This window comes from Amblyomma maculatum, unplaced genomic scaffold (assembly GCF_055883805.1).
Source record: "Amblyomma maculatum isolate TAMU_Amacu unplaced genomic scaffold, ASM5588380v1 scaffold_18, whole genome shotgun sequence".
NCBI lineage: Eukaryota > Metazoa > Arthropoda > Arachnida > Ixodida > Ixodidae > Amblyomma > Amblyomma maculatum.
The window spans coordinates 1,075,179-1,099,933 of NW_028146743.1; the positions used below are offsets into that span (position 1 = coordinate 1,075,179).

Here is a 24,755-nt window from a genome sequence, read left to right on the forward strand (position 1 = left end):
ATGGCCCCAACGATAGGTGGGGGCCATGTCACCAGGTTGGTGACACGGTTGGTGGGTTATCTGAGGTCACGACACCACATGATATCACAGCCGCTGCCCACCGTGGGCTTCTCATGCGAGATGGGAATCGAACCTTACAGAACTCTTGGACGAGGAGTAAGACACATTGCTCCTAAGCCATGCAGGCATGTCTGTATGGCTTGGTCAAAGCAGGTCTTCGTAAGTATCTAATTTGGGTGGCTTTTCACAGAATTTTCAATGGAGTACGCTAGTGAGTTTGTTTGAGGTAATAGAGGCACAAATTAAGGAGTTAGTAACTAAGCGAGTAGCAAAGTCCAGGTAACTGAATGAGGATCTGCAAAATAAGCTGCAGATGGAACCCATTAACGCTCAAAACATTTCTGTCTCAGACCTTTTTTGTTGTTATGCCTGCTCAAATTTAGCTATTTTAGCAGTTGTTAATCTGTAGTACTACTACCCACATTCTCACAAAAACCCGATGTCTGAAGCCGATTTGACCTTTCTGATAGACTTCAGATGTCCACAGAAATGAATGTGACAGATACTGTACTTTTCCGTTCCTGTAAACCAATTACAGAACGTCAGTGAACTTTGATGCATTCAACGGAACTGGTTGTGTTCAACAAGGGGCACATGATGCACCGTGTGCAGAAGCAATGCTCAGGCTTTCGTGCAAAGTGTGATTTGTATCCAATACCATCACTACTAAAAGCATTACTTTAGACTGTACCTGTGAAGCACATGCAGTGTGTGGTCTGGAAGCATGGTGGCCTGATTAACAAAGCAAAATAATGTTTAATAATTGAGAAAGCAAATACAATCCTGTCAAAAGGCCCTTGTGCTGCACAATATTCCGTGATTAACTGAGTTAAACCGTCATTATTTTTTTATTAATGTAGCTCTTTATAAAGAGTGTATAAGTTGCATTGAAACTATCGGAAGAAGTAAATGTATTGCTCAGGGTGAAGCTAAGGTCATGGCCCGTGAAATTTTTGTTTGAACATGGGAGCTCATATTTTGGTGAAGTGCAGGGCACATTGCGGACTGACTTCATTTTGTGCATTTGGTAGTACCTCTGTGCATCACCATTTACTTGGAACCCCATCCTGATCATCTTTTAATTTAACAGGTGTGTTTCGTCTCTCACTTTATTGTTTTCATTTCAAGGCCTCAGAAGATCCAGAAGTTGCAAACATCACAATTCCTTCTTTTGCGCTTGTCACGTTTTCTGCATGTATACATGACTATGTACCCCACCAGGGTGACATAGTGGCTACAGCGTTTGACTACTGTTTCCAAGGATGCGGGATCAAATCTCAGCCTTGGTGGCTGCTTTGCGGTAGAGGCAAAAGGCAAGGCACCCTTGTGCTCTGTGATGTCAATGCACGTTAAAGAACCCCAGGTGGTCAAAATTTCCCGAGTCCTCCACTACAGCGTCTCTCATAGCCTGAGTTACTTTGGGACATCAAACCCCGCAAACCAAACTAAACATGACTATGTGCATGCAAACTCACCTTTTATTCAATATTTAAAAATGATTCATGCTACTGTGCAGTGGTTCTAACTGCACTTTGGTTTTGGAGCATAAAGTTTAGGCTGAGCAGTGCTTCATGGCACAAGTTTCAGCAAAATCTGATGTCTACAGACTAAAAAACAGGCATTTACAGTTTCTCTGAGAAGCACAGTGATGCAGTCCTTATGACTTCGAACCTGCTGCTGAACCATTTATCGAAATTGATAATGAAGATGAGGCTGACCATATAGATACTTTTATTCTCTGCAGTATACACTTGCCCAGCTAGTGTTCACTGGATGTTGTCATATTGTTCGCTTGACTGCTCTGTGCACTTGGAGCTAGCATGGTGAAAGCAGCAATGAAATCGGTATGAAGCAGTCCAGAGGACATTTTTCTTGCTCTGTGTGAGGATCTATACAGATCTGCTTGACAAACCTGCCCTGAGAAAGTTCAGCATATATTCCAAACAACTCACAGCCTTTCCAAAGTGCACTTCTCTTAAAATGCAGTGTTGGCCATACTGGAGGCCATGTGTGGCCCAACAGTCATGTAGCATGGCACTAAATATGGCCCTCACAACTTTGTTGTAAATGAACTTGGATGTACAGATATATTTTGCTGTGGCTCATGCAGCATTCATGATACGTGCATGAAGGAAGACAAAACACCTTTGTACCTTGTGCATCTCTGAACTCTTATCAAGGTATTGAAATTAATTTGTACTTTAGCACTGCCCCTTCATCACTGGTGCCCACTTCTTCAGCAAGTAAATGTGGGGCAGTCACCTCGCCTCGGACCACCACGTTTCTTTGAGAGTATGTCATTCAAACACACCACCTTTTGATGGGAACCTTCTGATTGAAATGTGACACTCCGAGGGGAGACATTGCCACATTTATTTGTTGTAAAGAGAGCCTGAGCAATGAAATGGCAGCTCCAAGCTTTCTGAGATGTGCAAAAGCAGCAGTGGCACTTTCTCTTCCTCGACGTGTCTGCCATGAATGCCACTAAGGTCGCTACAATGCAAATGGTGAAGAAATTACAGTGAAGCCCTTCAAAATGCAGGCTCTCCCCTAGACCTGCTAGGTCTTCAAGGATCCCAACTTCATAAAAAACTGCTGTGGTATCAGTTGACTATAAGCTAGATCCTTTTTGTTAGTTATGTAGTTGTGCATGAAGCGGCCAAGATGCGATAGTGGCATATGGTATAAAGTGGGATAATTCATCGTAGACATCTGTATTAAGTGTGGCCGCAGAGATTCCAGGAAAAAACGGGCAGCACCAGTGGTGAGCACAGCCATGCTAACAGTTCAGTAGCTATGAAAATCTACACCTGGTTACAGCAGTGGCTTAACCTTGAAAACATATGAACGAGATTATAAAGTGCAATAAGTATCCATTGCCTAATGGAGTGTCGTGTGATGTCCAGCTGTACCAGCCATGCAGTACCAAGTCGTGCGCACATCTTCTCAAAATAAAGATTGGCTATAGCTTTTCAGTACGGTTTACGAAATTTAACATCTCAAAGCAACTCGGGCTATGAGCGATGCTGTAGTGAAGGCCTCCGAATAATTTCGGCCTTCCGCGGTTCTCAACATAGACGCCTTTGCTTTTGATGCGACTACATTAAAGGTCCCATTTGGTGCAAAAGTCGGAGTCAGTGTGACTAAAATTTGGATTGGTTGAGTAGCAGCATTAAGAGTCAGTCATAAAAAAGGAAATTGGGTTGTCAAGCAGGGGAATTGAACCTCTGATCATTGGGTTGGCAGTCAGACACACTAACCTTATGCCATAAAGCAGCATTTATTTGACTTGCTCAGGAAGCAGAATGTGATGGAAATAAGAAGAGTGTGTATGGACTTTTTAGTGCTATTCATACTCTTAGGATGAACTTAAGCATTCGCCAAGATTTTTAGTACTTCCACTGCTACATAATTCACTATGCTTCGTTCTTGTACCGTGATTCCATATTATTAGTGATCCCACATGTAGTGAAGGTTGTACTACCACCAGCAATAAACCTAAACACCTGATATAAAATGGCACAATATAGGCAATGCAGTGCTCATTTGTTTTGTTTGCTTTCATTAAAAAGCCTGTAGAGTGTGTTCACCTTCATTTCTCCTGCTCACATCATGGAATTTTCTATTAATAGTAGTGAATGATACTAGTGGAAGTGGCAAAATTATATGCTTGTAATTATAATATGAAAAGGGGAAAGGCAACTGGGCAGGATCAGGTAATTATAAATTTGTCATATTGTGCTAGAAAAACTGACCACCCTATATACAAAATGCTTGGTGACATCGATGATACTGGAATTGTGGAAGAATGCAAATATGTTAATTCAAAAGAAAAGGGACGCAAATGGCTTGAAAAATTATATAGACCAGTTGGCTTACTATTCTTAGAAGGTATTCATTAGGGTAATTGCTAATAGTACCAGGGCGACCTTAGGCTTCAATCAACCAAAGGATCAAGCCGATTTTCGGCGAAGACTCTACTGTAGATATTATCTATACTATAAATTGGGTAATAGAAAAATGCTCAGAGTATAACCAGCCAGTATACATGGCATTCGTTGACTACGAAAAAGCATTTGACACTCAAAACCTCCGTAGTCATGGAGGCATTGTGAAATCAGTGCATAGATTAGCCATATGTGAAAGTACTCGAAGATATCTATAGTGGCTACATAGCAACTATAGTTCTGCATAAAGAAAGTAATAAAATCCCCATAAGAAAAGGCGATAGGCAAAGAGGCAAAATCTCTCCAGTACTATTTACAGCTTGCTTAAATGAAGTATTCAGAGACTTGGAATGGGAGCAGTTAGGGATAAGGGTTGACACAAAATACCTTGATAATCTGCAATTTGCTGATGACATTGCCTTGCTAAGTAACTCATGGGATGAATGGCTAAGAATGACTGATGACCTAGACAGTAAAAACTAGCACAGGACTGGGGTAGTTGAAATAATATGGGAGAGGCCTTCAACTTGCAGTGGGCATAATACTGTTGGTGATGATGAATTATTAATTGCGCACATAGTACAGGAATGCGGACAGGAAACGGCAAGAGATCATACAGGTGCACGCTCTTTCCTCTATCTGTATGCAACAAATCTGCACGCTGCAACATACTGCAAATCCGACTGGAGTGTTTGGAGCACGGCATTTCTCACGGTGTTCTCTTGTCGCTACTGACCTCGTTGAAATATATAGCAGCGACCTGAAATAGCTGCAAGGTTCACACAAGCGGTATTCTTTTATTTGTTTGCAATTAAACTACTGCACAGGCAGCTGTGGCAAAGCATAAGCACAAGGTCGGCATCAAAATGAAAGCGAACACAATTCCAAGGGACGAACGAAAGCAGCCAAACTGCGATGATGGAGAGGGAAGCAACAGCACGACCGATCCCAAATGCTTATGGCCACTCCGATCTCTATGATCTAATTACATTCACATTCTTGACATGGCATGCCAGCATGGTTCACTTCGCGCTTAATTCAACTCTAGCCATGCATGTTCGAAAATGAAAGGAAAACATGCACACAGTGCTGCAACGTGCACCCCTACGACATAAGTCATCACGAGTCACAACTTGGGTGACTTGGGTCTTCATACAACACACGCACAAAAACACTAAACCACTTTTTTTCCCAAGAGATACACTAAACCTGTTGAGGTGAAGAGAAAATTTTACATGCCGCAGTCACGGCCTCGGCCAGAATAGACCAAGTGGTATTTCGCCCTACCCCTTTGCCTATAGACGAGATGCTGCGACGAGGTTTGAAGAAAAAAAAAAACATTTTAAACGTGTAGTATAATGTTAGGCAACGAGATGGCACTGCATGTTCAAAAGCAAATAAAAACAAATAAAAGCAATTGTATGGTCACGTGGTTCGCATGGTAGAACCTGCGTTAAGAGTCTCCCGTCTGCAGTAGGATGTACCGAGCATGATTTTTAGTTTTTGGCAGGGAGTATAGTTTTTGGTGGCAGCTGCTTGCAGCGGAATGTAGAGTGGATGTAAGCGGATGCAAGCGAGTGTGTGGATACACATGTACAGGCTCAATGCCTACATAATCAGCATTTACAGTTTTCCGATCGTGCCTTGAGCTTGAAGCTAGTGAGCTCAGAATAATTTCATAAGTGCTCATAGATGCATCATAAACTGATTGTGCTAAGAAACAATGGTTGGGTGACACATGAAATTTCTTGTCACAAGTTGGGCGGGGTGGCTCTAAACTTACGCGATGAACCTCGAGTAGGCGCAGGAAAAATTTGATGAACTCCGTGGCCAAACAGACCCCGCACACTCTTCAGAGTTCATACTGTGGATCTAGAAAGCCTACCTTATGGCACGGGAGTACTTGCTTAGGGAAACAAATGAGGAAACAAGTTGCATAAATTTCAGTAAAATCAATGTACTTTGCTTAGCATAGTGTGCTTATTTCCATCTGTACTTGCTTGTAACTGCCAACTTCATTAACTGGTGTTGCAATTACACATTTTCCCAAAGTTTGATCAGTGAATAAAATTTGTTTTATGTGTGGAAGTCGTGTTTTATGCATGAATACCCTTTGAAATCACCTAATGTGCCTTTCTGAGCATTGCCAGTGTCTAATGGCCACCACAGCTTACTACAATAAAAAATTTAATTGCCACGTTGCAGTGCTTATGAAATTTAATACCTGCCTGAAAGGATAGAATAAAGATAACGAGACATCGCATCTCTCAGTATTATTATTGGGGTGTTTGGTAGGCTGTAGGCATGTATGTGGTGCTAATCACATTCTTTAGTTGTCCTGTACATACTATCGGCTCAGTAAAGCTTATTGCACACTTAACGCTGATCTTTGTTTCCTCCCTTCAATGTGCAGACTGTTCAGGACACCAGGTAGTCGAAGCTCACCATAAGCTGACAGATTGCAAGCTACCTCAGGACGATCGTTCCAGGAAATGCAGTTCTTCCATCTGAAAACATATATTGTGCCAAAAAAGGGCGAGGTAAGAATTGATTTTACCCTTTAATTTTCTCAATGCAGGGTGCAACTTCGATGTACTCTATAAAATGAAGAGAAATAATCACAGTCTTCTTGAAGTTGACTGCAGCTGACAATTAAGTGCTCTGCATATCCTAAGTGTGGCATAGCAATAAAGATCTGTTTTTCTTCAAGCTGTCCTACGAGGGAACTATTTCAGCTGAGCTGTTCATATCATAAAAAATAAATTTGAAGAAATCAAAAGGATGTGTGCTGTGGAAGCCTTTGTTACTTTATATTCAGGTTGTTCATGATTGAGCTTCCTTCATTAGGTTATCAAAGTGATGTGTTGTCTTTCAAAACACACTTTGTCTTGCAGAATGTGGACTGCGATCTTGCTACAACTGTGCATGTTGATGCATTTCTTGACAATGACAATGCCATCGATTAATTGGTTGAAGAAGGAAAACTTAGCCGCAGCTATTGCAAAACTTGCGGTTCACGTGACATTGCACCTCTCAGTAAGTAACTAAGCAACACGTTTTGATTATTGAAATGGTGTCTGCTTTGTCATAAGAAAAAAAAATAATGTTCATTTCATGATACATTAGCACAGTGGTGTTAATTCTTCACAACATGCAAAAGCAGCACAGTTAGTTCAATAAACTGCATTCACCTGCACGTAGGGTTTTAACACATAGATCTTTTTTTTTTGCTCGTCAGCTTGGCACTATTGTTAGAGCTACCAAAAAGTATGTTATTTTTATTTTCTAAAACACCAGCCTGCCTTGTAGCTTTTTGCATTGCATACATGACCTAAATTTTTTGGTTTGTTTTTTTGTAAACGTGTCATTGCTCTGTTTCAAGCTACTAATGGGAAAGGGTAAATGGGGTAGGCCTCATTTCGCAGATGAGCCAACGTTTCGACAAGTGGACTTGTCTTCGTCATGCCCAGACGAAGACAAGTCCACTTGTCGAAACGTTGGCTCATCTGCGAACTGAGGCGTACCCCATTTACCCTTGTTCAGTTCTTTTTCATACCGAGCGAACCATCTTCCTTTTGTTCTACCTAATGGGAAAGGTAGAGTTACAAATTTAACTATGGGTAACAGAAAAAGATATGTAATAGATGGAGAATAGAAGATGCTGTCGAAAATATTCTGAAAAAAAAAAACAGAATGGTCTGCCAGGCAGAGTAGGTGTAAAATAGCAAGGATAATGCTCTAACAAAACTTGAAATTGGTACATTGCAACTCGAATAAAGCTAACAGGAAACACACACAAGAGAAGACACAGGACACGCGGCTCTAGACACATGACAGTAGGGCTCTAATCCACTTGTTGTTTTCTCATACACAGCAGTGCTAAAAGAAATATAGAACCACTAACGTTTTTAGATTGCTTTAAGTCAAAGTATACCAGTTGATGTAGTATGAAAGTAGATTCATTGCTCAGCTAAACTGACTTCTTTAAGTTAGTGTCGATATTTTTTTTTTTTTGAATGACGATATCAAGCTAAAAATGTTTTCCCTCAGCGAGGGCAGGGTGGATATTGATAGCATGCAATGCAAGGTTGTCTGTAGAAGTCGTCCAAATTGAGGTCATGAAACAGAAAATCTAAAATTAGTTTGCACTGAAACAAAAAGCGGCCTGGCAGTGATGTTTGGTATATAGCTTGAGTAAAATCCTAGGATTTAAAAAAAAAACAGCAGTTGCTCTGTATGAGAGCCAGGCAGTGTTAATAATTATCAAATTATCGTTGTCGTAGTTTTATTACTTTGTTTAATATTATTTCATGTACATGCTACTTACAATGCTTCTTTTTTCTCACCTCTTACAGCCTTCATTTCACACTCTTCCTCTGCACGTAGGGCTGCATTCATATTCAGGGAGATGATACCCTACTTGAAGGACAAGTCCGTCCTTGATGTTGGCTCCAGACTGGGTGTCATGCTCTATGCTGCGAGTTTTTGTGGCGTTTTCGATAGCGCACTTCTAAATAAGCTGCACTATCATGTAGCACAACACAACTATGAGGGAAACGAAATGAGCTTAAAGAGAGAAAAAAAGGAAATGAGTGGAGTTCTTACAAATATGATCTCAACTAGCAGCTTACAAGAGCGCAGCAGTGTGGACAGACACAGAGAAAAAAATACTCTACCGATGCTTACTTGAATTTCTCTTTGGCTTTAGGAAGGAATGTAAACATAACATGCTTTGCTGCATCTTGTAATTTATGAATTCATACCAACTAGCCTAAATTTTTTTCATTGATCTTAAGTTCATGATTTGTCTGCTAAAAAAAAATATCCCTATGTCCCCATCGTGATGGTACTGTGGTTAAGACACTTGACAGCTGTGCCCGGAGATGTGGGATCGAATCTCGGCCATCTGCTGTGCGATGTTGGGGCACCTTAAAAGAACCCCTGGTGGTTGAATTTTTCAGAGCCCTCCATTATAACGTCTCTCATTAGCTTTAATTGCTTTGGATGTTGAAACCCATAAACCAAACCAAACCATATCCCTAATGTAACTTGCTGTCTCCTAGAAAGTGTTTTCATAATATTTCATTACTGCATACTGTTCTGGCCATAACCACACCATAGCTCTTGCTAGAGGGAGTGTATTCTGCATCATCACAAAAGTGGATGCACTGATCTTATGGGTGTAATGATAACTTGTTAGCAGGCAGGAGATTTGCAAAGGAAAAGGCATGTTCTTGTCTTCATTCCTGTCTTGGGTTCTGGCATTAGTAAAAATCAATGCACCATTGTCTCTGAATTGATGAAATTCTTCCCATACCATTCCCCCATCCAGTTTTTGTTTTGAAGCAGCCAGGCCTGGACAGGCAGGGCAGTAGGGAAGACTTGAAACAATTGCCGCCAAATAACCAACTTCCAGCACAGTGCTTAGGCAAAGCTTCTCACTTCGTCCCATCTGGTTTAAATTTTCTACTTTATGGGACATAGAAGTTCCCATCTTACACCCTTATCTGCAGGAAATATCAGCACCATTATGAGAGCATTAGTTTGCTGCATGTTTGTGTCAAGGTGGCAAATGTATCATCTCAGGTTGTGTGTTATACACTAAGGCTTAGTATAAAACACGTCACAGTCAAGCTGGTAATGTGCCTTGAGACATTCTATAGTGATATCGCACTAGTATTTTTTATATTTTGTTGAACACAACCTTTTCAGCTGCCTTTCATACTTTACAGTTACATGTTAAGCAGGCAGAAAAAACTACTTAAGCCTGGCTGAAAGCGAAAATTGCAACACACTCAAATCAAAGCTAGCAGTTTCTAAGAGCGCAGGTCAAATTGTTTTGAACTTTTATCATAACATAAGTGAATATTGATTTCATGTAATCAGTGTAAGGCATTTGCAGCAATTTAGTAGATGCAGTGGTTTTGGGAAGTAAGAAGGCATAACAAAGAAGTAAATATTGCAGATCTTCTGGTTTTCGGGTAGCATGGTGAGCAGAGAAGCAGCATTGTATTATTGCATTTTTTTTGTCACACTAATTTAGTTGTCGTTTTCACTATCAAGCATTCGTTGAGTTTAGTTAATGGCATACAGTTTTATTCAGTCCCTTTGTTGTATTTTGTATCGTGACAAAATATTTACATAGTCTACAAAACTAAAATCGCCAAGCAAAACCCAGGACACACAGCACATGCCAAGCCATGTCGCTTCTCATGTCATTGCTATTCACATTATTTATTGCAGCTTCAATCAAATTCTGAAATTGTCAACACCTTTTGCTTTGGCATAAAACATAAGCCATTTTAATTTATGTTTTTTTCACTTTGAGAGAGCAGTTGGAACTGTAGCCTTTTTTCTGAGCATGAACAAAAGGTAAATGAAAACGACTTCATTTCAATAGCCCTTACTTATGGTATTTATGTGAGCACAGTTCCTACTCTCAAAGCCAGCTCTTGTAGTGTGTTCTGTAGTTCCTCCATCATTCTGATCTCTCCACTTCCAGCCACATACCTGGTGCTGTTTTTTTTTGGGGGGGAGGAGGGGGCTGCAATTAATTTAGAAATGTGTCCCGAAAATTTTTTTTTTCAGGGACAAAAGTTTACGAGATGCAAATTTGGGAAGAAACATTAATGTATTTCTCTTGTGATATTTTTTGCCTGAATGGGGTGTGCATGTCCCCTCATGATCCAGCAGATTTCATTCATTATGTTTGCCAAGTCACGCAGAAATATATATTTTTCTGTGAACTCACGTCCCACAAACCTTTGTCCCTGACTGTACACTAGCAGCTAATGCTTTATTTCCTTGCTGGCAGTTTATTTCAGCATCATTTCAAAAGCAGAAAACTTATTAGTTCATTCTTTTAAGAACAAGAATGGCTTACTGCTTTCATTGAGATTTGTCTGTGTTTGTGAACAATTGCCAGGAAACTGTAATGATGCAAGTTATATTATTCTTATCTAATATTTTAGTACATGTGGCTATTTCTTTGATGTATAACTCTAATCATTTTTTTTTGTACTTTCAGGCACATGCATTCACACCAGATAATCTAACAATTGGTGTTGAGATGAATTCTGACCTTTGTCAGATTCAGGAAGCTGCGATCAAGCATTTTCACATGGATGACAGGATTAAGGTAAGTACAGTTTGTGCTACTAGTACTCTCATCATTTAATTTTATTTGCTTGCCTGTTTTATATGTTCTACTCCCACACAAATCAGAAGATACAACAACAGTCTGCAGAAGGCAAAATAAGGTTATTGCACTTCACCATACCCATGTTTTTACTATCTAAATATTTACTGTAGCGAGCTTCTGTTGTTAATTAGTGCTGATTTGGCATTCCATTTCACCATTAAAGACAATTTTTTTTAGCCTGATACTCTGGCCAAGGCATTTACTGCAGATTACAGTGTAGCAAGCTCAGATTCTAGCCACCACATCCATCTTGTGAACAACAGTGCAAGAACAGACAAATGCATTAGACAAGAATAGGGGGGAATGCAGTGCTGGCTAACAATACTGAAGGTTCTTTTGGTTCTTCCTCACGCAGAAGAACTGTAAACACACTCCAAGGTAGAAAGCGAGAGATAAAGAAAAAAGAAAAAAAATGGAAGAAAACAGAAAATCGCGACAGTGACAAGGCAAGCTCGGTAAAATCAGCAGAGATTAACAGCCCCCAAAATTCACCAAGAGCACATGTTGGTGGAGGCCAAAATGCGAGAAATCTTGAAGCAATGAATTGGATTAACACTGTGTAAATATGGCCTTTCCTACTCCATTATGTTGTAAAAGAAGAGTACTATCGGGAACAAAAGTCGGCTGGATCACACAGACTGCAACCAAAACGCATAACTTTCATACTGACCAGTAGCTGCAGACCATACTTGTCCGTGTGAAAGTTGGACTTTATTTAGTTCTTTCATATGTGCTAGCGAAATAAGGTGATAATTTGTTTACGTCATGCTTCTAGTCCTAAATCGGCAGACATGCAGTCTAGAGACTTTTGCCCCCAATAGTACATTTATTAAAACAATTTGGCAACATAATTGACTCTTCACTTTTACTAACCCTACTGTTGTACATATCTGGTGCCTTTTGGCAATATTAATCGACTCTTCGCTTTTGCTAACCCTATGCCATCCATGGGCAGTATTTTTGTCTATTTTGCAAAGGGATATGTAGTTTCTTTTGGTTTGTGGTGGCTAATGTCTGAAAGCAATCCAGGCTGTAAGGATGTGTTAATGGAGGGCTCCAGAAATTTCGGCCACCGGGAGGTATTTTATAAGCACTGATATCTATAGTACATAGGTGCCTTACTTTTTGCCTCTATCAAAAAATTATTTTAATCATATTTAATTTCTCTGTTCCATGCTTTGTCATCTTTAATTTGGCTTAGTAATTTTTGCTCATTTATTTCTGCTAAATCATTCTCAGTCATTTACTTTTCTGATTCATACTTGGTCATTGCCTCCCACTCTCCCACTTCTCTTTCTTCTCTCTTGTGCTTTTCCTCTTCTCTAAAGCCATTAACACTGTCCTATGTATAATAACGGACCTTAAATGTGCCCAAGATTTTTTTTTTATTCTTTCAACTTAGACAACCGTTTTAATGCTGCAACGTTATTCAAGCGTATGATATGCCCTAGCAGAAAAATCTTATTAAATATTTAAATGAAGCAGACTGACAGTGTTATGGCATGCAACCACCAGTTCTTTTTATTATTTCTTGGAGATTTTTGCCACTAGGCATAATGAGAAAGGGAGGAAGAATGTGGGAGAACGATGGAAGAAGGATTGTAGACTGGTCTCACTTCAAAATTCGTAAAAGTTTCTGATGAAGCGATTATCCAGAGTCCACTTGCAATATCCACATTCAAGGTCCTACCACAAGCCTACTTCTCTTCAGAAGCGTTGTCTCATAGAAGCCATAACTGCAAGTCCACAACAAGTATTTACATCACACAATTCCGGTGAACACCACCGATGATGCACCGGAGTCAGAGCTGCTCTTGCCCGAATCCGGCGCATGGTTATTGATACTGAGGAATATTTGTATAATATGAGCCACTTATAACAGTAACGGGGTGCCAAGAAAATATCACTGTTATAACCGGTAATTGTTATGCCAGGTTGTGCCAAAAACAAGGAAATGACAAACCTCCAAGCATTACATGATAGGAAAGTAGCTTACAATATTCATTTCTTTGCTGGAAATAAATTTGTATTAACCAGCTTTGACTGGTATGCAGTATGTATGGCTCACATCTCCCTTCAGAGTGGCTAGCTACTGTACATATTCAAGTGAAGAGACCTTTAGCAAAACCGAAGTCCCCATAGGCAGTCTTGTTTGTAAGGAGTCTTTTGCAGAGGTTACTGTTCATCGTCGTTGTCAGCTGCCGTTGCTGTCAATTCTGGTGATAGTTGATAGGATCTCCTTATTGGCGAAATCTACATTTTCTATGACTGCACTGCCAACATGCAAAACTTTTTAAAGTTTCGATATGCGGCTGTCACCATTACATTGGTTGGAGCTTTGCAGACCTTGTTGTCGCTGGCATTCTGTATGAAGCTAGCTTTTTGGAAGAAAGTTTTAGCGGGAATTTAAATGAAGTTGTACGAAAGAGGAAATGATGATGGCAGAAAGGAAATGCAGCTGTGGAGTGATGCATCGGAGCAGGCCACCTGGTGCATTTTCTACAAGGGGCACACTCTCGCAAACTTTAGTAAAGGACTGCTTCACTGAAAGAGAGTTAAGAAAGTCTCAGCAGTCTTATCTCCTCCTCTGCGCCATTGCGGCATGCAAGGTTGTGGTGTTTTCATACTTTTTTGTTCTTTTAAGGTTGGCTCTCAGTGACCAGATTTAACTTTTATAACCGATAATGTGCCATGGCAGAATTATTAAAGGCTATTAATTTTACCACAAAGAACTTGAAAAACTGAAGGGGCCATGGCTGTCCATTGTTATACAGTCGAACCCCGCAATAACGAAACCGCCAAGGAAGGAAAACCTTTTCGTTGTCGCGAGAATTTCGCTGTCACGAAAATGGACAAATAAGCACACCCATTACCTTCCAGAACCAAGATTTAATTAAAAAAGTCGCTTATTTTGCTCTGCTTGACATTGCTGTGCAGGAGCTTGACGACTCTGGCTTCGCAGCTTGATAAGCTATGCATAGCTTCGTCGTCGTCGTGGTCGCCGAGAAAAGTCCGGATCACATCGAATGCATCAAGCACATCACGCGAGCTTACTTGCTTACCTTGTGCTTGGTTTTCGCTATCTTTGTCGTCACTCGCCTCATTTCCTTTGCGCACACTGTCAATAATAGCGTCGTCGCTGAATTCCTCGTGCACGATCAAGTCGGAGTCCGCACACAAAAAGTCCTCCAGTTCAACAGCCTCTGGCACCATTGTATCTACACTGCGAAGCGCGTTCCATGCTTCGGTTAGTGGCTGCAGATCGTCACCGCTTGCAGCTTCCGGTTCTGCCAAGGCGTGCTGACCAGCTGCGAAACCGGCGTGCCTGAAGCAGTTCTGGACAAGCGTGGCCGAAGTAGCAATCCACGCGCCGGCAAGCATCTCTAGCGCCATGAAGAGGTCAATTTCCGTCGGTCGCTTCATTTCAATGTTTAGCAACATCCGCTGTATGAGCCTTCTTCGGTATGCAGACTTCACACTTTTGATAACCCCCTGATCAAGAGGCTGGATAACGGATGTGCAGTTCGCGGGGAAAAAAATCAAGCGGATGCTCGTCAGGGCGACGTCTTCAATGTGGTGCGCACTGCAGTTGTCCAAAAAAAGGCAGACAGATCTGCCCTGCTTTCGCATGTCCGTATCAAAGGCTTCCAGCCAGCTTGTGAATATTGTGCGCGTCATCCAAGCTTTTTGGTTTGCAGTGTACTGGACCGGAAGCTTTCGGTTACGTTTAAAACACCGTGGAGTCTTGCTCCGGCCGATCACGAGGAGGGGACGCTTGTCAGATCCATCCATGTTTGAGCATAAAAGAATGGTGACCCACTTTTTGCTCAGCTTGCCGCCATGGCATTTTTTTCCTTTCAGGTCTAGCGTTTTTGAAGGCAACATTTCATAGAAGAAGCCCGTTTCGTCCGCATTATAAATTTCGGAGGGCTCGTACTCGTCCATTATGCCTTCGTAACTTTTCTCCATCCAGGAAGATGCTGCTTCAGCGTCTACGCTCGCACACTCCCCCGACAACACTTTGGCGACGATGCAGTGCCGCGCTTTAAATCGACTTAGCCATCCGGCACTCACCTTAAAGTTGTTGTGCCCCAGAATGCACGCGTAGTCAATCGCCTTTTGCTGCAGGAGGCTTCCGGACAAAGGCACCTTGTTCGCTCTCTTGTCCAGGAACCACTGAAATACGGCTTTGTCCATGTCTTCGTAGACCGGCGCTGAGCGCGCACGCCGTTCTGGAGTGCCGCCATGATGCCATTCCTTGATTTCAGAATCATAGAAAGCGAGCTGCACGGGATACCGAACTCCTCCGCAATATCAGTCTTCTTCCTGCCTTTTTCAGCTTCGGCGATAATTGCAGCCTTTTCCTGCAGCGTCAAAAACTTGCGCTTCTTTACAGGAGGCGGCATGTTTCCGACAGTAAAAAAAACAACAACAAAAAACACTGTACACAGGCAAGTCGCGAGCGGCACAAGGCGGATGGCGAGATCGGCGAGATAGCGTGGTCGCGTGGTCGGCGCACTAGCGAAAAGAAAAAAAAAAGGAGGTTCCTTGCTCTTCCCCGGTTGGCCGGCGGTGTCGTCACGTGGCGTGAAACGTCACATACATGCGTAGTGGCCAACAGACAGGCTAGCAAAAAGCCGCTTTTAGCGGGCAAAAAAAAAAAAATGCTTTGCTATCATCATCATTACCGAACCAACCGAAAGTAAACAAAAATGGCTGCGCCGGTGCTTGTTGGCAGGTGAAATGAACGGGCTCGACTTGTCGGATGAGTGTGCTGCTGCAGTTTCACCCATTCTATGTTCCCGACTGGCTGATGTGCCGAAAAAATGTTGCAGATCACTACCTCAAACTTTCGTTAATGCGGGACTGCTTTTTAAAAACCCTTCGCTGTTGAGAGGGGACAAATGCATTGAACCCTATGGGAGTTCGCCGGGGGCGCCAGAATTTTTCGTTGTCATGAGAATTTCGTTCTTGAGGGCTTTCGTTATAGAGGGGTTCAACTGTATATGATATATATTGTTCCAAGAGATATTGTTGGCTTTAGTTTGAATGTGGCTTTCACTACCCTTTATTCAAAGAAACACTGCACATAGTTCTCAACATTTGCTGGTAATCTCCCTATGCATGTCATCAATGCCAACGTGCTCAGTGTGCCAGATATCGTTTCCGAATCTGATGTGGTGATTCTCGACAATGTGTTTGAATTCTTCACACCAGAGGCAGAGCAGGTTACACTGTGGCAGTTCCTAAGGTGCACCATCAAGGAAGGTGCCATCCTTCTCACTGTCCCTAGCCTCGAGGACTCGCTGAAGGGAATTCAGGTAGGTGTACACTGCTTGAAGAGTATAGAATAAGAGAAATAACTAAAGAGTGGCAAAGCAGCAGATGCCACGAAGATTATAATGTGGTGGCATTGTGCGATAGTATTTCATATGCGTCTGGCTGGCATAGCAGAACCAGTGAAAACTGTGAGAACTGGTAGATATGCCTCCTTGTGGTTCATGTTCTTTTCGCCCGTTGTACAAGCTTGGCATGAGGATTTAAAATTTTAAAGCGCGCAAGGCAACTGCACTTGCATCCACAGAAATGATTACAAATAAATGAACACTGAACCAAAACAGTGTTAGACAATTAGATCACACTCATAGGGATAAGCATAGTAATGGCATTTGAGAACTAAACAGGCTTATATACAGAGAACAGCTCAAGCACACAGAAAAAAACTAACAAAACAAACAAGCAGTCGGTGGCCGCACCACGGGATATGAAGCTTGTAAAAGAGATTATTGTGCAATTAAGTCCACTGCATGTGTGAAATAAGCATGCCCCTCAATGCATGCATTAAAGAAGTGGCCGACGCACAAAAAGTGAGAACACATTGACCTTTCTTGCGTGTGGCTCGGTGCGGTGTGTGTAGCTCTTCTCGGATACCTTCTCAGATTGCTGAAGCAGAACCATCCAACGTCCTGATTCCCGAGCGTTGAATACTGACATGCGGTCGAGCAGACACAACAAAATCTAAAATGCCACCTGTGGCTGCCTGTGCAAAAGCCATTCATTTCCAGAACCTCGCATGTCATCAGTGAAAGGTTTCAGCTGCGTAGTGCTAGTGCTAGGCTTTACATGCAGCGATGCTCACACTAAGCTTGGTGCATGTGTTTTGCAGTGCAAAAATATACATTCTTGGTCTTGCACAGCAGAACTGTCTGTACTGCAGCTCACATGGACAACAGTAACGCTTACTTCCATTTAAATAAAGGGCATGCTTGAAAGCATGCATGATATTTCATGGGTTATGGCTATGTATGTAGTATCCATACTGTCGAAATTAAGTTTAGGAGGAGGAGGGCGGAGGCAGTTATTTTGGATAGAGAGGAAAATCAAGGCGAGCAAAGGAAGGCAGGAATTCTGATCCAGGATTACTCGACGACTATATATGTTGCCAAATTTCTTGGTATTAGATGGCCCCAGGGCAGTAATTTTACACGCAAGTTGTAGCAGGTATTTTATTTATTTATATACAGATATTACTCTCACACATGCGCGACATGGCAGCAGCTGCAAAAGTTTGTGTTCCTCACCCTCTCAGGAGTGACTTTTCTGATTTATGCACGCAACACACCCTATACGTGTGCCACGTCAAACACTGTAAAAGAAGCCGACTGTACAGCTCTTGGCATATTTCGAGGCCCATAAGAGTACTGGGTGTGTGTAATCCAGAGACACCTGCTCTGAGCGAACGTGCCACATTCCTTGTTGAATGCTGCTTGCTGTTCCTAAGGAGTGTTCAGAGAATGAAAGTGCCACTGGCACGTTGCAATGAGAACTCCTTGTCACGCTGCAGCTTGGAGCATTGGACTACATGTATTGCTATTAAGAGAGCAGTCATTTTTAAATGCAGTCTCATAGTGAATATTCGCAGATACACCACTTCAGTGGACTCAATCCCTCCACCCATTGAAGTGCCTTCAATCGATCAATTAGTGCCATACAAAGCCTGTTACGGGTCGCAACTATAACAAACATACACAGAATAAATCATTTTACCTCCATCATAGCCATTCTGCCAACATAGTGCAAGTAGCATCCTGCATACAGACTGAAAAGTTGTCAATGCATATCGATGCCATACCAACAATATATTCGGCCACGAAACTGCCACTTAGCACTGGGGGACTGCAAATATTGTCAGGCCCAATTTTTTGATGAGTTGTATTTCTGCTTTTAAAAATCTACTGGTCTTGTTGAGAGAGAAGGCATTAAAACCCAAATAATGCAGCATGAGAATCAACTATATGTCCTCAAGCACCTCAACTTTGCTAAGACAAAGTCCCAGTCTACTCATTTATCTTTCTATTCTAAGTTTTATTGTAGTTGGCACATAGTGATCAGACAGAGTAATTGGCTGCCGTTCGTCCACAATCTCGCCCATTGTTAAACCCAGTGTTGTCTACACCCCCAGTGGTGTCATAGATTTCAATATTTTTTGAGCAGTTGACTATGGATGAAGTTTTCCATTGTTGGATCATGTCCAAAATATTACAAAAGGGATTGATGCCTTTACAACTGCACTCCATTAGCATTTATCTTGGAAAATCCGAACTGCATGTTTTCTATAACCTTAGTTGCTAAGGAAATTGACAGTAGTATTCAATTCTCTCCATTGCCTTCCACTGCCATTTTTTGTACAGACTGGGATCATGGTGTTCAAGTTGGTTCAGCAGCACTACATCACGGACCCCTTGGCCTTCAGCTTTGTCATGGACCATGAGGGGCTCTCTGAAGTCTGCTCCTATGAAGTGCTGTAATCCACTTAAGCCACCATAGCCTGCATTTCAAGGGTACATTGTTTCTTGTGCACTGCTAGTACACAAAATAACCCTTAATTCATATATATTGGCTTCCTGCTACAGAGCTAAGGTATGTCATGAGCAAAGTGGAGAAAATGAGAAACTTGCATGGCTGGACCTATTGCAGTACATTTCGTTTGCCCTCTTTTCTCCTTTGCAGTGACACATTTGACTTTGGCCCAGTACTGACGGAAATTGCATTTTGCAAACTTAAGCACACTTATTCGCAGAGTACTAATATGTTCATCCTCTGCCAGAGGATAAATACTTATCCAAAATAAATTTTACACAATAAAAGTTGTCCTTTGATAAGATTTTATTATCAAAATTATTTAATAGCTCACATTATACAATTCATTCATTATAAATTTTACTGCATTTGTTTGTTGCCCAAATTTATAGCATAAGTTGGTCACTGATGCCTTATTTAAGGATAGCTTTTTTTTCCATAGAGAAAAAGCATCAAAACATTCTAGCCCTTAGGTCTGTTATTGCAAGTACTAGCAGTGCATTTCCCATGGTGTCTACTATTTTTGTGAGCAAGCTGCTTAAATTCCTAGACAGTCCAAATGGATGTTTGACATTGAATGTTGACTACTGTCAATCCCGCATGTATCAAACTTAGATATGTCAAATTATTGCTTGTATTGGGCTGTCTGAATACCCTTTTCCAAATCTCATGCAAAAGCATACAGTAAAACCTCGTTAATTCGAACTTGGTTAATTTGAACGTGTGGTTAATTCGAACTGACGCTCGGGTCCCAGCATGGCCCTATGTATTTCAATAGGAGAAAACGCCCGATAATTCGAACATGCCAGTATCCACAACGGTTAATTCGAACTAGGAGCCCGTGGCTTACACAACTCCTCGCAGACAGAAGTCGGCCCATACCGTGTACAATGCGCAGAAAGATTACTAAAGACTCAAAAAACGAAATCTTTCAAATCTGCCCGCGCGCGCTAGACGAGGTGCACACTTGACAGTCACAGCGAACATTCCGGTGCATGCTGTAGCAGGTTTTCGCTGCCGGGTGCCGCCAGGCTCCATCACACCAACCATCCTCCATGACACCAACGGTCCGGCGCAAGCCGTTGCAGGTTTTGGCTGCGCCGCGGTTGCTGGGTGTGCTTTTGACAAGCCTTTTTTCTTTTTGTCCTGCGGTCACGTTGTGTGCACAACACAGTTGTCGGTGTCGTTCATTTGTTCGTGCCGCGGTGGTCCAAGTTTTACCGTTTTTGTTTCCTCACCGCTTTTACAGCGATGACTCATTGATTGTGACAGCCATGGCAAACCGTGGTAAATACACGGCAAAGGACCTCAAGACGAAAATGGAGATTTTGAGTGAGGTGGAACGTGGTGTCCTATCCAAGACGGATATAGCCAAAAAGTATGACATCAAGAAGAGCACGCTGTCAACGTATCTCAGGAACAAGGAATCGATCAGTGCTGCCTTTCGTATAGACATTATGGAGCCCTCTCGCAAAAGGCTACGGACGTCGGCCCATCCCGAAGTGGAGAGTGCCGTAATGGCATGGATAAAAGAAGTTCGCAGCCGGAACGGGCCCATAATTGCTGCAAAGGCTGCAGTCTTTGCCAGCCAAATGGGCATCAGCGAGTTCGGTGCATCGGAAGGCTGGCTGTCGCATTTCAAGGCGCGTCACGGGCTGACATTTAGAAGCGTTTGTGGGGAGTCAGCTGAAGTCGACAAGGAAACGTGTGAACAGTGGGTCTCCAGTGAACTGAAGGAACTCCTCGCTGATTATGCGCTCAGCGATGTATTTAATGCTGACGAGACGGCGCTGTATTTCAAATTGCTCCCCAACAAGACCGTCACTTACAAAGGTGACACTTGTGCTGGCGGAAAGCGAAGCAAAGAAAGAATCACCGTCATGATGTGCGCAAATGCGACGGGCACGGAACAGTGCCGCTTGCTGGTGATTGGCAAGGCAGAGAAGCCTTGCTGTTTTAAAGGCATCAAGACGCTTCCTGTTGATTACACTGCAAACAAAAAGTCGTGATGACACGGGAAATTTTCACTGACTGGCTGGGCAAGCTAGACAGGAAATTTGCTGCACAGAACAGGAATGTTCTCATGTTCGTGGACAACTGTACAGCTCATTGTGACGTGAGTGGACTGACAGCAATCCGCTTGGCATTTTTGCCTAAAAACACGACTTCTGTGCTCCAGCCTATGGATCTTGGAGTTATTCAGAACTTAAAAACGCTATAAAGGCGCCACCTCCTAGAGAGACTTCTTCGTTTGGAGAGTGGCAAGTCGTATGACATCGATTTGCTTGGAGCTGTCCACATGCTGGCATCATCGTGGAATACCGTCAAGCCGGAAACTATAAAAAATTGTTTCTGCAAGTGTGGCTTCGGTGATGCCCCAGAAGCATGCAGCGCAGAGGTAGCGGAGGCTTCGTCTGGTGATGACTCCGTCATGTTCGACCATGGCTATGCGGCTTTGTCGAAGGGTGTCGCCTTTGAAGCCTACGTTAACGTTGACAACGGTGTGGAGACGTCTGGGCCCTTGAGTGATGAGGATATAATCGCAGCTGCATGTGCTCCACAGGGCTCACAGGTGGCGAACATGGCTGAAAGCGATGAAGAGTCCGACGAAGGCGACGATCCGGTGCCACCTTCTAGTGCATGTGAAGTAGCGTCGGCTCTCGATCTCGCTGCACGATACTTCTCTGCCGATGAGAATTCGGATCCTGCGCTGGAACTCTTGGACAAGCTGCAGTCGATGCTTGTGGAGTCGCGGCTCAAGAAACGCAAGCAAACGCACATTACCGATTATTTTTCCGTGTAAATAAACATGTTTCGAAGCTTGCTACTCACACGAATGCATTCCGGTTCTTGTTTGCAGCGTATGACTGACCGATTAGTCCCGTTCATTCACCGTTGTGGCTCGATTGCAAAAATTATCGGAATCGCCCCCCGTAAACGTGCAGTAGCGCCTAGCCCTCTTTACTCATGGTAAACATGTGGGCTCGGCCAGCACGGTGGGCCACGATGGCGCTCATTCCAGTGCCCGACTGTTAATTCGAACTCCGCTTAATTCAAACAATTTTCTCGGCCCCTTCGAGTTTGAATTAACGAGCTTTTACTGTATGTTGTTCAGGTTTATCAAACTCCCATTAACACAACATGAGATATATTGAACTATGCTGACTGAAAATGGAAGTGGCTTTGCTGAAAGCAACACCAAAAATCAACTGTATCCAATTTTAATTTAGATATTGTTGCATTTAGAATGTATCAGCAACAGAATTCGACCCCTTATGATCAGTAATGGCTTCTTCCAAAGCACCACCTGCGGCAGCGATGTGAGCCCCAACGTGGCACGTGGTGCGAGCCTGGAACCCACGGCCCTCGAAGTGTGGTTGCATCATATATACACTTCTTCGTTACAAAGAAGCTAATTATTGGTATATCGAACTATTTCACGATCCCCTTAGTGCTCAATATATATATCTGGATTTGACAGCGTACACATTGTTTACATTATTTGCCAATGACAAAGGCATCATAAGGTGCAAGACAGTGCAGAACATGTTGGCTTGCTGCGTTTGGCTACGCACAAACAATGGTATGTTAAACCAGGTGCAAATGAAGTGAAGCCGGCATTCTTGTATTCCATGCTCAATCTGAAGGAGGCAGCATGATGGGAGCCATGCAACATGCAGTGTGCAATAATACCTTGTGTGAGCCACTTTTTGTTCGAATATAGTGCAAAGTATCTGTGATGCTGTTTTTCAGCTATATTTCACTGAAATTAGCCTGATGTTTTTTCAAGTCTTTCACAGGCATGCCCGAAGATTATAGCATTATAAGTGAAAGCACCCTGGAGACAACCAGGCATGCAACATCACTGCCCTTCACTGGTACTGCAGCTGCTTTTACACTTTGAAGTTTTTTTTTTTTTCAGAAGCCTAGTAATATGTGTGTGCGAAATAATCATGAAAGTTTTTTTTGTCACGATATGTACTGCAATCATCTTGCGACCTCTAGTGCCTTGTCCTTATGCACTGCGATGCAATCCACAAAACTTACACCATAAGCATTCTGAAGCAAAAAAATGTGCTTTTGTAATATCAGTTTAGACAGCCTGGCTTTTATTCATGACAATGTGCTCACAATTAAAAAAATGTTTGAATATAGGCGTGTACATGGTCACCATAGTGGGAGTTCTTGTCTCTGACATTTTTAATGCATTTCTTGTCTTGTGAGTGGTGTGGACAGGAATTGTAGACAGAGTGTATTGGCAGAGCGTGTTTGCACGAACAGTCAACAGATAAAAAATACTAAGACTGGGTTTCAAACCCGGGCCAGAACAAAAAGATCAAACTATACTATTGTCACAGTCATTACATCCCATGTAAACCTAACACACTCTCGTGCTGTGCAGTAAACATTGTTTTCATCAAGTTCAAACTGCAATACATGCTCGTGTCGTGCACTGCATAGAGTGCCTATCTGAAGAAAACTTAATGCTGTATAAAATTGCTACAATGGGTCCATTTTCACCAGATATTGAATGTTACATTCAATTTTTTTATTTTTGGTTATTCATGAAGGTACACTGTACATTAACGGAGTAAACGAGGAGGCCGGTAAATTCATTCATGTTTTTACACCTGACTCTCCTGCAGCTAACAGGTTAATTTTAAGTATTTCTCAGTAACTTGACAATGCTTGTATGTTTCCCCATTCTAGTCTCCTCTGAATACAAGTTGGCCGATTTGCAACATTTGCAGTCCTAGCTTACAGAAACAAAATTAAAAAAAAATCTTGAAGTAGGTCAATCTTCCTTGCTCCAGAGCCATAGAAAAAGCTAAGGATGATGTGTTCGGCCTGGTGGGACTATGGGGCATTACACACTATGGTTTTTCTGACATGGCCCACAAAGATGTGACAACCAGCCAGCACAGCAATCCTAACAGAAATGGTTTCTTCTGTGCATGTTCTGCAAGAAGTATGTGTTTCAGGGTGAAGTTAAACTATTGTACCATGATGGTGTGTAAGCAATGCTAACAAATCCTCTGAAACACTGAAATTAAAGCTGCAAGGCATACAGCGTATTTTACGTTTCCCAGATTCAGTTCTTGTCGATACCTATGCATGACTTCACTTTTTTGTGATAACCTGCTTATCTAGATCTCTGAATTTGAATCTGATGTAGCAGTTTTGGAGACCTTTAGATGATGCCTTGGATGCTATCAAGGTCTATTGCAATGACATAATGCTGTTGCTTGTGTATACAATGAGTAACTGCCATTCTCTTATTGTATGCACACCAGTTTGTACATTTCTTTCCTGAATGATCTAAAGCTAATAAATTGGATTTGTTGAGAATGTTAACAACATACTGCAGTGCAAGAGATTTTCAGCAAAGCTGCACGTATGTGAAATTTGTCTCTCTTCAGCAGTGTACATCGACGATCAGACCACAGTATGCTACACTGTTGCAACAGCAAGGCTATGTATATGTGAACATGCTTTGAGGAAATAAATAAATAAATAAATAGTATGCATATGAAATTTAAAAAAACTTGCCTTATGTTCTAAGGTACGTGTCCATCTTATGTAGGTACTGGAGATGAAAATTTTATGCTATGTTGTATATGGGTATATGAGAAGACAGCCATAGTAACTTGCAACCTACTGCTTAACAAGCTTGTGTGTGGGTGGCT

The 24,755-nt window shown here is 42.2% G+C and overlaps 1 pseudogene across 1 annotated transcript; it reads left to right on the forward strand.

The window, feature by feature from the left end:
- LOC146171695 (uncharacterized) lies at positions 1-24,579 on the forward strand (annotated as a pseudogene). Its single transcript, XR_014702780.1, has 9 exons — positions 1-102; positions 2,301-2,352; positions 6,421-6,547; positions 6,902-7,043; positions 8,363-8,484; positions 11,035-11,145; positions 16,335-16,529; positions 18,900-19,049; positions 22,859-24,579. The product of XR_014702780.1 is annotated as an uncharacterized LOC146171695 (transcript).
- The last annotated feature ends 176 nt before the right edge of the window (positions 24,580-24,755 follow it).